The sequence below is a fragment of the Balaenoptera borealis genome (assembly GCF_965194805.1).
Source record: "Balaenoptera borealis genome assembly, chromosome: 5".
NCBI lineage: Eukaryota > Metazoa > Chordata > Mammalia > Artiodactyla > Balaenopteridae > Balaenoptera > Balaenoptera borealis.
In genome coordinates this window covers 65,088,116-65,104,242 of record NC_138862.1, presented here as the reverse complement: position 1 = coordinate 65,104,242, position 16,127 = coordinate 65,088,116, and the positions used below count along the sequence as shown (strand labels likewise).

The 16,127-nt window shown below is 39.8% G+C and overlaps 1 long non-coding RNA gene across 1 annotated transcript in view; it reads left to right on the top strand.

Annotated features, from left to right (window-relative positions):
- Positions 1 to 16,127, top strand: part of LOC309630067 — a 124,324-nt gene that overhangs the window by 102,461 nt on the left and 5,736 nt on the right. Inside the window, exon 2 of the long non-coding RNA XR_014245402.1 lies at positions 13,520 to 13,759. This is a non-coding gene — a long non-coding RNA (uncharacterized lncRNA). The remainder of the gene's footprint in view (positions 1 to 13,519; positions 13,760 to 16,127) is intronic.

Below are 16,127 nucleotides of genomic sequence, written 5' to 3'. Positions count from 1 at the left end.
TATGCCTCATTTTCCTCATCTGTAAGATGACCACCAACCACAGAAGGTCATTATAAGGTTTAAATGAGTTAATACAGGTGAAGCTGTTACATACCTGGCACATGGCAGGATCTCAGTAAATACATTCGTGTTATTGAAATCTGTCAGATGGGCTGACCAGTGCCTTCATTCTTTTCTTGATGTATATTTCCCTAAAACAAGGCTGCTTAAGCAAAATAAAATATCATAGGCTTTTGATTTACAATGAAATTATATACCTAATTTCCTCCATTTCAAAAATACCATTAAATATAAAATATCAATTTAAAAACGGTAGGAGCAAAAAAATGGAACACTGCTGTACTAAGTGTACACATTGGCTATAACATGCATACCAATTTCAGAAATGATAAAATGTAGAAAAAATTGTCTTCAGGAGGAATAAGTGAATTTAGAGTTGTTTTTTTTTTTTTTTTTCCCTAAAGCCCTCAGCTTTTGTGGGAAGGATGGGGGCTCCCCTGAAGTGCTTTCAAACACATCGCTACGGCTGAGTGATTTCTGACTCTCTTTTGGGGACAGGCCAAGCCAGCTTGGGAAAAAAGGCAGTGAGCCTAAAACCATTTCACATATGTTTGAGTTCTTCATGGATTTGGCCATGGGACCCTATGTTTGCAGACACTTGGAGTGTGATTGCTGCAGGCTGGAGCTGGCGTTTGCTTATGGGAGGCCTGGGAGAGGGGCCCTCTTTTCACAGAACTGGAATTCTGCTTGGCTGTGCTGACAGAAAGTATTGATTCAACCATATTTCCTCTCCCATAGAGAACCTTCCCTCTGTCTCTACTCGGTGGCCTCCTTTTCTTCCTTCGTCTCATGGCATATTCACGGCCACTGAAAGTGACTCAGATGGTCAAGGCACATCTATACAGTGCTTCCAAAAGTGAATTCTGTAGACCAGGGCCAATATGCGAACTGTTTCCAGTCTCTGGTGAGAAAAATACAGAGATCGAGAACATTTAGACATTTTATAGCAGTTTGACGTTGCTGTGAAATCCATGCAGATGATCAGTGACGTTGTCTCATTTAATAGAGCCTAGACCAATACGGGGGTTGTGTTACACCCACGGTCAGTTGCATTTAGTGCAAGATACCTACTGACCATGTGCGGTAGGATTATAGTGGGCTGAACATTAAAACTACAACAACAGCGACAACCACGAAAAGTGTCCGATAGCCAGAGATTTATTGAGAAATACTGTTGTAAAAACCAATTATTTTTTATCTAGAAGCTATACCTGGAATTTCAGCAGCTGCCACCATGTCATACAAGATCTTGGAACACTGACCTGGACACCAAGAGTTCCCAGCCCGGCTGGTTCAGAATGATTAAAGTTTACAGTTCATTTGACATTGTTCTGAATACCAAACTACAATGCTCTTTTAAAAAGTGACTAGATGTGGACAGATGTGGATTGCTTATTTCTCCATTTCATGAAAATATAATTTGAAGCAAGTTTTGAAGCTGTAGACCTTAGACATAGATCAGCATATTCTCTCTAGCTTCAGTACTAATCAGAACATGACCTTGCACTGGTCTCACTACCAGAATGAAGGGCCTTTCGGGCTGTCCTTTCTGTAGTTAAGGGTACTTTTAGAGTTAACAAAATAAGCACTTCCTGCCAGAGTCTTACCTCTAGCATTTTTTTTTTTTAATTAAAGCAAGAGGATAAGATGTTCTGTTAATAGTCATTTTTTTTTTTAAAAACCAAACTTTTATCTATTTGGCCCTTGTTCCACTAGAGAGAAACAAACCATAACAATGTCCCATTATTTATTTATTTATTAACATCATGATTGGAGTATAATTGCTTTACAATGGTGTGTTAGTTTCTACGTTATAATAAATTGAATCAGCTATACATATACATATATCCCCATATCCCCTCTCTCTTGCGTCTCCCTCCCATCCTCCCTATCCCACCCCTTTAGGTGGTCACAAAGCACCGAGCTGATCTCCCTGTGCTATGCAACTGCTTCCCACTAGCTATCTATTTTACATTTGGTAGTGTATATATGTCCATGCCACTCTCCTACTTCGTCCCAGCTTACCCTTCCCCCTCACCGTGTCCTCAAGTCCATTCTCTACATCTTGCGTCTTTGTTCGTGTCCTGCCCCTAGGTTCTTCAGAACCATTTTTTTTTTTTTTAGATTCCATATATGTGTGTTAGCATACAGTATTTGTTTTTCTCTTTCGGACTTCACTCTGTATGACAGACTATAGGTCCATCCACCTCATTACAAATAACTCAATTTCGTTTCTTTCTATGGCTGAGTAATATTCCATTGTATATATGTGCCACATCTTCTTTATCCATTCCTCTGATAATGGACACTTAGGTTGCTTCCATATCCTGGCTATTGTAAATAGAGCTACAATGAATATTGTGGTACATGACTCTTTTTGAATGATGGTTTTCTCAGGATATATGCCCAGTAGTGGGATTGCTGGGTCGTATGGTAGTTCTATTTTTAGTTTTTTAAGGAACCTCCATACTGTTCTCCATAGTGGCTGTATCAATTTATATTCCCACCAGCAGTGCAAGAGGGTTCCCTTTTCTCCACACCCTCTCCAGCATTTATTGTTTGTACATTTTGTGATGATGGCCATTCTGACTGGTGTCAGGTGATACCTCACTGTAGTTTTGATTTGCATTTCTCTAATGATTGGTGATGTTGAGCATTCTTTCAGGTGTTTGTTGGCAATCTGTATACCTTCTTTGGAGAAATGTCTACTTAGGTCTTCTGCCCATTTTTGGATTGGGTTGTTTGTTTTTGGCATTGAGCTCATGAGCTGCTTGTATATTTTGCAGATTAATCCTTTGTCCGTTGTTTCATTTGCAAATACTTTCTCCCATTCTGAGGGTTGTCTTTTGGTCTTGTTTATGGTTTCCTTTGCTGTGCAAAAGCTTTTAAGTTTCATTAGGTCCCATTTGTTTATTTTTGTTTTTATTTCCATTTCTCTAGGAGGTGAGTCAAAAAGGATCTTGCTATGATTTATGTCATAGAGTGTTCTGCCTATGTTTTCCTCTAAGAGTTTTCTAGCGTGTGGCCTTATATTTAGGTTTTTAATCCATTTTGAGTTTATTTTTGTGTATGGTGTTAGGGAGTGTTCTAATTTCATTCTTTTACATGTGGATGTCCAGTTTTCCCAGCACCATTTATTGAAGAGGCTGTCTTTTCGCCATTGTATATTCTTGCCTCCTTTATCAAAAATAAGGTGACCATATGTGCGTGGATTTGTCTCTGGGCTTTCTATCCTGTTCTGTTGATCTATATTTCTGTTTTTGTGCCAGTACCATACTGTCTTGATTGCTGTAGCTTTGTAGTATAGTCTGGAGTCCGGGAGCCTGATTCCTCCCAGTCCGTTTTTCTTTCTCAAGATTGCTTTGGCTATTCGGGGTCTTTTGTGTCTCCATACAAATTGTGAAATTTTTTGTTCTAGTTCTGTGACAAATGCCATTGGTAGTTGGATAGGGATTGCATTGATTCTGTAGATTGCTTTGGGTAGTATAGTCATTTTCACAATGTTGATTCTTCCAATCCAAGAACATGGTATATCTTTCCATCTGTTTGTATCATTTTTAATTTCTTTCATCAGTGTCTTATAGTTTTCTGCATACAGGTCTTTTGTCTCCTTAGGTAGGTTTATTCCTAGGTATTTTATTCTTTTTGTTGCAGTGGTAAATGGGACTGTTTCCTTAATTTCTCTTTCAGATTTTTCATTATTAGTGTATAGGAATGCAAGAGATTTCTGTACATTAATTTTATATCCTGCTACTTTACCAAATTCATTGATTAGTGCTAGTAGGTTTCTGGTAGCATCTTTAGGATTCTCTATGTATAGTATCATGTCATCTGCAAACAGTGACAGTTTTACTTCTTCTTTTCTGATTTGGATTTCTTTTATTTCTTTTTCTTCTCTGATTGCTGTGGCTAAAACTTCCAAAACTATGTGAAATAATAGTGGTGAGAGTGGACAACCTTGTCTTGTTCCTGATCTTAGAGGATATGGTTTCAGTCTTTCACCATTGAGAACGATATTGGCTGTGGGTTTGTCATATATGGCCTTTATTATGTTGAGGTAAATTCCCTCTATGCCTACTCTCTGGAGGGTTTTTATCATAAATGGGTGTTGAATTTTATCGAAATCTTTTTCTGCATCTATTGAGATGATCATATGGTTTTTCTCCTTCAATTTGTAAATATGGTTTATCACATTGATTGATTTGCGTATATTGAAGAATCCTTGCATTCCTGTGATAAACTCCACTTGATGATGGTGTATGATCCTTTTAATGTGCTGTTGGATACTGTTTGCTAGTATTTTGTTGAGGATTTTTACATCTATGTTCAGCAGTGATACTGGCCTGCAGTTTTCTTTCTTTGTGACATCTTCATCTGGTTTTGGTATCAGGGTGATGGTGGCCTTGTAGAATGAGTTTGGGAGTGTTCCTCCCTCTGCTATATTTTGGAAGAGTTTGAGAAGGATAGGTGTTAGCTCTTCTCTAAATTTTGATAGAATTCTTCTGTGAAGCCATCTGGTCCTGGACTTTTGTTTGTTGGAAGATTTATTTGTAATCACAGTCTCAATTTCAATGCTTGTGATTGGTCTGTTTATATTTTCTATTTCTTCCTGGTTCAATCTCAGAAGGATGTGCTTCTCTAAGAATTTGTCCATTTCTTCCAGGTTGTCCATTTTATTGGCCTATAGTTGCTTGTAGTAATCTCTCATGATCCTTTGTATTTCTGCAATGTCAGTTGTTACTTCTTTTTCACTTCTAATTCTACTGATTTGAGTCTTCTCCCTTTTTTTCTTGATGAGTCTGGCTAATGGTTTATCAATTTTGTTTATCTTGTCAAAGAACCAGCTTTTAGTTTTATTGATCTTTGCTATCATTTCCTTCATTTCTTTTTCATTTGTTTCTGATCTGATCTTTATGATTTCTTTCCTTCTGCTGACTTTGGGGTTTTTTTTTCTTCTTTCTCTAAATGCTTTAGGTGTAAGGTTAGGTTGTTTATTTGAGATGTTTCTTGTTTCTTGAGATAGGTTTGTATTGCTGTAAACTTCCCTCTTAGAGCTGCTTTTGCTGCATCCCATAGGCTTTGGGTTGTCGTGTTTTCATTGTCACTTGTTTCTAGGTATTTTTTGATTTCCTCTTTGATTTCTTCAGTGATCTCTTGGTTATTTAGTAGTGTATTGTTTAGCCTGCATGTGTTTGTATTTTTTTTTTTTTGACCAAATTCTTTTTTTTTTTTTTTAAAACAAACAGGGTAAGGCTTTTTTTTTTTAATTTTTATTTATTTATTTATTTATTTATGGCTGTGTTGGGTCTTCGTTTCTGTGTGAGGGCTTTCTCTAGTTGCGGCAAGTGGGGGCCACTCTTCATCGCAGTGCGCGGGCCTCTCACTATCGCGGCCTCTCTTGTTGCGGAGCACAGGCTCCAGATGCGCAGGCTCAGTAACTGTGGCACATGGGCCTAGTCGCTCCGTGGCATGTGGGATCCTCCCAGACCAGGGCTTGAACCCATGTCCCCTGCATTGGCAGGCAGATTCTCAACCACTGCGCCACCAGGGAAGCCCATGTGTTTGTATTTTTTAATGATTTTTTCCTGTAGTTGATATCTGGTCTCATAGTGTTGTGGTTGGAAAAGATAGTTGATATGATTTCAGTTTTCTTAAATTTACCAAGGCTTGATTTGTGACCCAAGATATGATCTCTCCTGGAGAATGTTCCATGAGCACTTGAGAAGAAAGTGTATTCTGTTGTTTTTGGATGGAATGTCCTATAAATATCAGTTAATTCCATCTTGTTTAATGTATCATTTAAACTTGTGTTTCCTAATTTATTTCATTTTGGATGATCTGTCCATTGGTGAAGGTGAGGTGTTAAAGTCCCCTACTATGACTGTGTTACTGTCAATTTCCCCTTTTATGACTGTTAGCATCTGCCTTATGTATTGAGGTGCTCCTATGTTGGATGCATAAATATTTACAATTATTCTATCTTCTTCTTGTATTGATCCTTTGATCATTATGTAGTGTCCTTCTTTGTCACTTGTAATAGTCTTTATTTTAAAGTCTATTTTGTCTGATATGAGAATTGCTACTCCAGCTTTCTTTTGATTTCCATTTGCATGGAATATCTTTTTCCATACCCTCATTTTCATTCTGTATGTGTCCCTAGGTCTGAAGTGGGTCTCTTGTAGACAGCATATATGCAGGTCTTGTTTTTGTATCCATTCAGCCAATCTGTGTCCTTTGGTTGGAGCATTTAATCCATTTACATTTAAGTTATCGATACATAAGTTCCTATTACCATTTTCTTAATTGTTTTGGGTTTAGTTTTGTAGGTCATTTCCTTCTCTTGTGTTTCCTGCCTAGAGAAGTTCCTTTAGCATTTCTTGTAAAGCTGATTTGGTGGTGCTGAATTCTCTTAGCTTTTGCTTGTCTGTAAAGGTTTTAATTCTCCATCGAATCTGAATGAGAACCTTGCTGGGTAGAGTAATCTTGGTGGTAGGTTTTTCCCTTTCATCACTTAAATATGTCCTGCCACTCCCTTCTGGCTTGCAGAGTTTCTGCTGAAAGATCAGCTGTTAACCTTATGAGGATTCCCTTGTATGTTATTTGTTGCTTTTCCCTTGCTGCTTTAAATATTTTTCTTTGTATTTAATTTTTGATAGTTTGATTAATATGTGTCTTGGTGTGTTTCTCCTTGGATTTATCCTGTATCGGACTCTCTGTGCTTCCTGGACTTGATTGACTATTTCTTTTACCATATTAGGGAAGTTTTCAACTATAATCTCTTCAAATATTTTCTCAGTCTTTTTTTCTTTTCTCTTCTTCTTTTAGGACCCCTGTAATTCGAATATTGGTGCATGTAATGTTGTCCCGGAGGTCTCTGAGACTGTCCTCAATTCTTTTCATTCTTTTTTCTTCATTCTGCTCTGTGGTAGTTATTTCCACTATTTTACCTTCCAGGTCACTTATCTATTCTTTTGCCTCAGTTATTCTGCTATTTATTCCTTGTAGAGAATTTTAAATTTCATTTATTGTGTTGTTCATCATTGTTTGTTTGCTCTTTAGTTCTTCTAGGTCCTTGTTAAACGTTTCTTGTTTTTTCTCCATTCTATTTCCAAAATTTTGGATCACCTTTACTATCATTACTCTGGATTCTTTTTCTGGTAGACTGCCTATTTCCTCTTCATTTTTTTGGTCTGGTGAGTTTTTACCTTGCTCCTTCATCTGCTGTGTGTTTCTCTGTCTCTTCATTTTGCTTAACTTGCTGTGTTTGGTGTCTCCTTTTCGCAGGCTGCATGTTTGTAGTTCGTGTTGTTTTTGGTGTCTGCCCCCAGTGGCTAAGGTTGGCTCAGTGGGTTGTGTAGGCTTCCTGGTGGAGGGGACTATTGCCTGTGTTCTGCTGGATGGGGCTGAATCTTGTCTTTCTTGTGGGCAGGACCACATCCAGTGGTGTGTTTTGGGGTGTCTGTGACCTTATGATTTTAGGCAGCCTCTCTGCTAATGGGTGGGGTTGTGCCTGTCTTGCTGGTTTTTTGGCATAGGATGTCCAACACTGTAGCTTGCTGGTCATTGAGTGAGCTGGGTGTTAGCGTTCAGATGGAGATCTCTGGGAGAGTTTTCGCCATTTGATAGTACGTGGAGCCGGGAGGTCTCTGGTGGACCAATGTCCTGAACTCGGCTCTCCCACCTCAAAGGCTCATGCCTGACACCTGGCTGTAACGCCAAGACCGTGTCAGCCACACGGCTCAGAAGATAAGGGAGAAAAAGAAAGAAAGAAAGAAAAAAATAAAATAAAATAAAGTTATTTAAATAAAAAATGAAACAAATTATTAAAAATAAAATAATTAAAAAGTAATAAAGTGTAAAGAAGAAAAAAAGAAGAGAGCAACCAAACCAAAAAACACATCCACCAATGATAACCAGCGCTAAAAACTATACTAAGAAAACCAAAACAAAACAAAACAAAAATGGTCATACGGAACCCTAGGACAAATGGTTAAAGCAGAGCTATACAGACAAAAATCACACAATGAAGCATATACATACACACTCACAAAAAGAGAAAAAGGAAAAAAAATACATATCTTTATATTAAAAAAAAAAGAGAGCAACCAATCAGTAAACAAATCTACCAATGATAATGAAGTCTAAGTACTAAACTAAGATAAACATAAAACTAGAAACAAATTAGATGCAGAAAGCGAACCCCAAGTCTACAGTTGCTCCGAAAGTCCACTGCCTCAATTTTGGCATGATTCTTGTCTATTCAGGTATTCCACAGATGCAGGGTACATCAAGGTGATTGTGGAGATTTAATCCTCTGTCCTGAGGCTGCTGGGAGAGATTTCCCTTTCTCTTCGTTGTTCAAACAGTTCCTGTGGTTCAACTTGGATTTGGCCCCGCCTCTGTGTTTAGGTCACCTGAGGGCATTTGTTCTTCACTCAGACAGGATGGGGCTAAAGTAGCAACTGCTTTGGGGGCTCTGGCTCACTCAGGCCAGGGGTAGGAAGGGGTACGGAATGCGGGGTGAGCCTCCGGTGGCAGAGACCAGCGTGACGTTGCACCAGCCTGAGGCATGCTGTGTGTTCTCCCGGGGAAGTTGTCCCTGGATCACGGGACCCTGGCCGTGGCGGGCTACCAGGAGGGGAGGTGTGGATAGACCTGTGCTTGCTCACAGATTTCTTGGTGGCTGCAGCAGCAGCCTTAGCGTATCATGCCTGTCTCTGGTGTCTGCGCTGATAGCCGCAGCTCACGCCCATCTCTGGAGCTTGTTTAGGTGGTGCTCTGAATCCCCTCTCCTCGCGCACCCCGAAACAATGGTCTGTTGCCTCTTAGACAGTTCCAGACTTTTTCCTGGACTCCCTCCTGGCTAGCTGTGTCGCACTAGCCCCCTTCAGGCTGTGTTCACGCACCCAACCCCAGTCCTCTCCCTGGGATCTGACCCCTGAAGCCCAAGCCTCAGCTCCCAGCCCCAGCCTGCCCCCGCGGGTGAGCAGACAAGCCTCTCGGGCTGGTGAGTGCTGGTCGGCACCGATCCTCTGTGTGGGAATCTCTTCACTTTGCCCTCCCCACCCCTGTGGCTGTGCTCTCCTCTGTGACTCCGAAGCTTCCCCCCCGCCAGCCCCATCTCTGCCAATGAAGGGGCTTCGTAGTGTGTGGAAACTTTTCCTCCTTCACAGCTCCCTCCCAGAGGTACAGGTTGTGTCCCTATTCTTTTGTCTCTGTTTTTTCTTTTGCCCTCCCCAGGTACTTGGGGAGTTTCTTGCCTTTTGGGAAGTCTGTGGTCTTCTGCCAGATTAACACTGCAATTGGTAGACTGAGTAAAGCAGATTATCCTTCCCAGCATGGTCTCATCCAATCCATCGAAGGTCTGAATAGAACAAAAGCCTGAGTAAGGAAGAACTTGTTCTGTCTGACTGTCTTCAAGCTGGGACATTGATCTTCTTCTGTCTTCAGATTTGGATTCAGGTTAGAACTGTATAACCACCTTCCTGGGTCTCCAGCTTGCTGACTTCTTAGCTTCCATAACTGTGTGAGCCAATTCTTTGTAAGAAATCTCCTTTCTTGGAATAGGAATGTGTACTAGTATCTGTATCTGTATAACTATATATCTATGGATTCTGTTTCTCTGGAGAACCCTGTATTCATGGAGCATGCTTTAGAGGCTATAGAAACTATTATTTTGATTAATCAGTGCAGTTCATCAGCTCTTTATTAAACATCTGTTAGACTCAAAGCAATGAAATATACTAAGTGCTATGAGGACCACAAAGGTAAAGAAGTTTCCAGCCTTAGGGTAAGTTTTTAAATTTGCTCTTAAACTATCATAAGGCAGGGGGTTTTAAGAGCAATGAGAGAGGTGCAATTCAAATGCTTTGTGGTTTCAGTGGAGGGAAGGTCACTTTGGCCTGGTAGTTAGGGGATGGCTTTATAAAAGAGGAAGGTCCAAGTCAGGCTCAGTTCTCCAATGTCACTGAATTTTCCAACTATTGTTCTCTTATTTATATGGGAAGAACCTTGAACTCCTCTGGTTGGTGTTGTAGGACATGTTAAAATCATGAAGGCACTATTCTTAGTGAAGATTTAATAGTCATTCAATCAAATACCATAGCATCAAAATAAATAGAGCAAAAACTGTCAAGGAGAAATAGACCAAAACACATTAGTACAAGTAGGCTTTAATAACTTTTCCTCAGTTCACTGACAAATTAAATAGACAAATGAGTAAGTAAAGATGTAGAAGACGTAGTAAACATAATTAACAAGGTAGACCTAACTGATATAGCCGCATCAACCTATAATGTACCATACTCTGAAAACAGAGAAAATGCTTTCTGAACATGTGCTGTGGAACATTTGCAGAAGTGGAACTATGTTGGCCCTAAAGAAAGATTCCAGACATTTTCAGAGCCACAGACATTCTCAGAATCCAATACAATCATATTAAAGATTAATTACCAAAATAGAAAACAAAGATTTCTACCACCTGTACAGTACTATTTGGCCCTCTTTCCCCTTGTTAAGGAAGACACTGGCTGCCCATGCATCCCAGGGATTTGATTGTGGGGCTCAGTCTTTGGCGGTATCACAAGCCATCTATACTTTCCTCCTGCCCTTTCTGTTTCTCTGGTACTTGATGTGAGAAGGCCCTGGACTGGGGGTCATGCTACCTGAGTTCTTGTCTGCTGCTGTACATTTCTGCTACTAACTTGAGTATTCTCAGGTCAGAGTCTCAAACAATTGGAGCCTCAGTTTCCTCTTCTACAAAATGAGCGAGGTTGGATTTGATAATTTCTGAAATCTCTTACAGAGATAATGATTTAAGAGTCAATGTCTTTTGCTAGTCAGTGTCTTGTTTCCTGTAGCTCCAGTGATTGCCCTGCATTATACTCTCTGCCCTAGGGTTGGGTCAGGTAGTCAGCCAGGGAACACCGTGACCTTGGATTTCTTTGGAGACTTGGCTAAAACTGGTTCTTAAAGTTTCATCAGTGTATCTTTTTCCTTGAACATTTGTGTGCGAATATTTTTTGTTTGGTTTGTTGTGCTGATTGACAGTGAGTTCAGTAGGAGCTGAGCCAAACTCTCAGTGCTTCTTTTACAAAGTATGAAATGCATTATCATTTTCCTTTCTTGAATCCTGCTTCCTTCTGCCCATTTTCATCTGAGTTCAGAGCTACTAGGATTGATTAGGATGAACATCCATTCCAGATTGTGCTTCTGCTGTATCTAAAGGATAGTCTTAAATATATGATCTGTTTGGGGCTTTCTCAAGAGTTAGTCCACAGACAGTAGATGTACTACCAAAAAGTTAAAAAAAAAAAAAAAAAAAAAAAAAAGCAAAAAACCCAAACAACCTCCTTTCCTGTATGCATGGAGAGGTTGAGTACTTTGAGGAGAAGGCAAATTTGCAGACATTGACCTACAAGGAAGTAGTTCTTCATGAGAACAGAATATACAGCAGCACGTAACAACTCCTTCTCCCAGATCAGGTCTGCTTACCTGGATACCTACCAGACCATCCATGCTAAGCAGTCTGTATCTGTGGCCTATTATTATTACTGATACTAATCGCTGTCTACTGGACGCGGGTCAGAACTAGGAAAGAATACCAGGTCCCATCTGCAAAGCATCACCTTTTGTGAGTCCTAAATGAGTGTTTATGAAAAGAAAGCTTAGTAAAGAAAGGGAACTCAGTTTGCATTTGGAGAGTGAGATAGTTGAAGAGAGGACAGAAGAGAATTCACTTACATTAAAAAAAAAAAAGGAATTGTAAAATTCATTCAGACTTATGTGCTGAAACATTTCGTGGCTGCTCTTTATGACTAGGGAGTATGTGAAGAGCCAGCAGGCTTTGGGGTGAGAGTGTAGCTTGCTCAGTGGTGGGACTGCATTTTCCATTTTCTTTTACTACCTAAGTAAATGCAGTAACATAGCTGCTTAGTGTGAGTGGGGAGGGGATTGGAGACTTCCAAATCAGCAATGTCAGTGAGATTGTTGGTACTGATTTCTCCTCCTGAGTGACACAATTTAAGTGACTCTTACAGGAATTTTCTTCGTGATGACAATCGACTTCTGATTGCCTAGACATCTCACAGCCACTCACAGGAGAGACAGGGAGCACTCAGAGTGCTCCCATGCAAGGGCGAGCTCAGAGTTTCTCTGGCTTCCTGATAGGCTTTTCCCCACTATGATGCCCCTGAACTGTCCCCATGAGTGGCTGGGTGGCAGCAAAAGAGAAGTATGACAAAGGAGACAGCCTGTCTATTGTGGACTCTTGCTCTGATCAGCTTGGTAATTCTGATAATTCCTGACATGTCTATATTGGTTTATTACTGCCATTATCGTCATCATTATTATTCTACTTTAGGGTAGACCCATATAGTCCGAAAGATATACAGATGGAAAGTGAAAATATTTTCAATCATCTGAATAGCGTGCTTGCAGATCACTAAACACAAGAATGACTAATGAATCTTGTTTCATTCTGCCCATTTTCATCCAAGTTCAGAGCTATCAGGTTTAATATATAAACATGAGAATAACTGATCCAGATGTCTGGCTGTTAGGCAAAGTGGAGTTTATATTACAGATTTCTGGGCTCATGACTAACTGGGGAGAAGGAGGTGGTTCTCGAAGACTGATTTCTCTGATACCACCTAGTTACCTTAGTTGGAATCAAAAAGGAAGAATTGAACCATCAGGTATATTAGAGACCCTCTTTACTTTTTGGACAAGACAACGAAACATTTACTTATAATATCTACTCTACTTGCAAAGAGGATCTGAGGCAGCCTAGATTAAAATATAGAGAATGGGAGAGTTAAGTTGCAGATAAACCAGGAGAGCTCAGAAATCTAGATGAAAGACAGAAGGAATCATACTAGAATACAGTTAATGCATTTGAACACCAAACTTGGTTCTGATGGAAAGTCAATAGCAGCAGTGGTAATAAGGATAGTCATAAATAGTTACCATTATTTTTAAGTAGTTTTCAGACATTAATCTTTACAACAACTTGACAAACAATAACAGCAACGAATCTAGAGGCTCAGAAAAGACAAGTGACTCGAGAGCTACAGAGTAAGTGGAGCCAAAATTCAAATTCAGAACTGTCCCAGGTCAAAGTCCATATTTTGTGGTATAAAACATGTCTTTGCAGGACAATAGCTTCCTCCTGGGCCACAGGATAAGTTACTAAGATAATAAGATGCTTGACAGCCCTGGTAAAAGCCCTCTTAAAGGTGTTGGAAAGAATTACCCAGTCCTACAGCTGTTCATTAGTGCATTGCTTTGGACTGCTGATTGCACATGTGTAAGAGGAGGTTCTCTGGGGTCCTTAACTGCTTCAATTTCTGGGAAGAGATTCCAACCCTGAAGGCCTTTGGGGAATTACTTTCTAACGTCTGTTTTTCCATCTAGGGACTGTTAAAGGAACCATTTAAAATACAGCCTGTGTTTTTTCCAGCTCTGCAAAGGAAGCCTCAGTTGCCCCTTCTGTAGGAGGAAGGGCTCACAGATTGCCCCCTGCACAATGAATGGTCAGAGCAAGAGGAAGCTGATGCCGGCCCTGGCTACCTGATACTGTCATCCAGATGGTATAGCAGCCTCAAGCCCTCCATGCCAGAAACCAGGATTATGGTTAACTAGGAGTCTGGGGCTCTTGGTGGCAACGATTTTTTCTTTTGGACAAAAATATACATAAACGGTAAGTATGTTTGCAGCCATGAGTCTCTGCTCTGTAATAACCATGTTAATGTTCTCATAAAAAGATATGGGGCAAGAGCAAAGTGACAGACAGGCTGATTAGCATTTTATGACAGAATTAAGCTGCATGACAAATAACTCACTGGTTTACAGCCCAGCAAATTCTACTTTCAAATGCTGGAGGTACTAGGATGTTTTTGTTCTTTTATTTGTTTTTTATATTTAACTATGAAGGTTTCCAGAGCAATTTGAGTAAAAATGGAATACAATTTTAAGAGTAGTAAATATAATTAGTGCTAATATTTATTAATAATCCTTTTGCTCCAAAATTTCTTTAAAAATTACTATATTCAACTACAGGATTTTTCAAACTTCCATGTTTAGAACTGGAAGAAAAAATTCAGACCACTACTCATCAGTGTCCTAATTCATAATGGGTTTTACAGAATTGAACAATTCTTCCATTGGTTCTCCCCAACTTTGGGGAAATCTCATTGAGGCCATTATTCTGTGGGTGTTAAAGGGGAAATAACTTCCATTTTGCTCAAGGTACCAATTTCTAGATTAAGGACTCCTCTATACTTGCAGTTTTATTTGTTATAGGTAAAGAATGGGAACATGGAGAAAGAGACAGGGGAGACACCATGTTTAATTCAGCAAAGGAAATGTGTATTAATAAAGGATCAGACGTTGTTGCTGAGAAATGATTCAACAGCTGGTTTTCTCATCTACAGATATAGGAGTCACCCCAGGTTTCCTTAATTGCTGGTGGTAGATGAGGATATTAGTTCTCATTTACTTCATTAAAATATTAATATCTAAATTACCAACATTAAAAAAAAAATTAAAAACCCTGTTCATAATCTTTCCCTCCTAAGAGAACACTGATGTTATACAACATCATATATTTAAATACAGAGGGTGCAAAAATTCACCACTTCTTTGTAATCAACCAACACATTAGGTGATTGTTGGGGGGGTCTACCTTGTGTCTAGCACCATGCCAGGCAGCTGGAAATGCAAGGAGACAATCTAATGCCTGCCCTCCAAGAATTTCAATCCATTTGGAAAGCCAAGATGATTAAATGAAGCAATTAATGAGCAATGCAGGGTCATATAATAAAGTGCTATAGGATGTGGATAAAAATTATGCAGTCATTGCGGTCTTGATTGCATCTGTAATTTAGATTGATAACACTTTATACATTCTAACTGCTAACAAATATCTATTGGATTGAGTTAGGAGATGTTAGTTCTGGTTGACACTTTGTGTGACTATGAATAAGCCTCTTAATATATATTTTGTTCTGTATAAACTGCAGAAGATGGGGCTAGATGACTTGGAAGAGCCTTCCTGTTTGTGAATCTTAGGAACTCATGACCCTGGCTACTATCACTAGGACAATTTCAATCCTTTTCATAAAGCCTGGGAGATGGAGATACTTGGAAAGTACTTCTCCTCTGAGACAACAGTGTCTATTAATCTTTCCCGATCAGTGGGGCTCCAGACCTGAGAGCTTTCAGATCATGGCCTGAATAAGGATGGGGCAGGAATGGCCCTTGGCTGCAGAGTATGGGACCATGATAGATCTGAAAGCACCATCCCAGGGCAATATTGGGATAAAGAGTCTAGGAGTCTTGTCAAAAGTACCAGTCTGCAACCAGGTAAAGTACAAGTGGGGAGAGATACTGAAACTTTAGCAGGGGGTCAGAAACAGAATCGGAAGAGATTATCTGAGTTCAAGAACATAACCAAAGGGTGAGGAGGAAGCCTTTAATTTTAAGAACAGATGACAGAGACTGCCTCGCAGGCTGGCAGTGTGGTGCCATCTTCATATGTTACTTCATATGGACTTGGTGTTTTCCACGTGGGACACGTGGATTCATGTATATTTTCTTGCCTTAACCCTTACGTGAGCAAAGGCAGGCCTTGAAAATGGTGTCATCTACGACTGAGGGCGTAGTTCATAGCTTAGGGGTGAACATTTCTCAGCCCCCTACTTCAGGTCTCTTTCTTACTCAATCCATGCTTAATACTGCTACTAGCATAGTGATTTTTTAAAAAAATTTTTTTTATTTTTGGCTGTGTTGGGTCTTCGTTTCTGTGCAAGGGCTTTCTCTAGTTGCGGCAAGCGGGGGCCACTCTTCATCGCGATAGCATAGTGATTTTTCTGCAGCATATTGCCTCTGACCTTGCTACTCTCCTGCATGGGAACCTTAATAGATATCTTTGTCAAAAGTTAAAATTTTAAGATCTTCTACGGTATGGTTTCAACTCACTTTTTCACCTCTGTTGGCCATTTCTACCCTGTAAGCATCCTATATTCTGGCCAGATTATGGCCCTCAATATTTTTCAAATATGCATTGT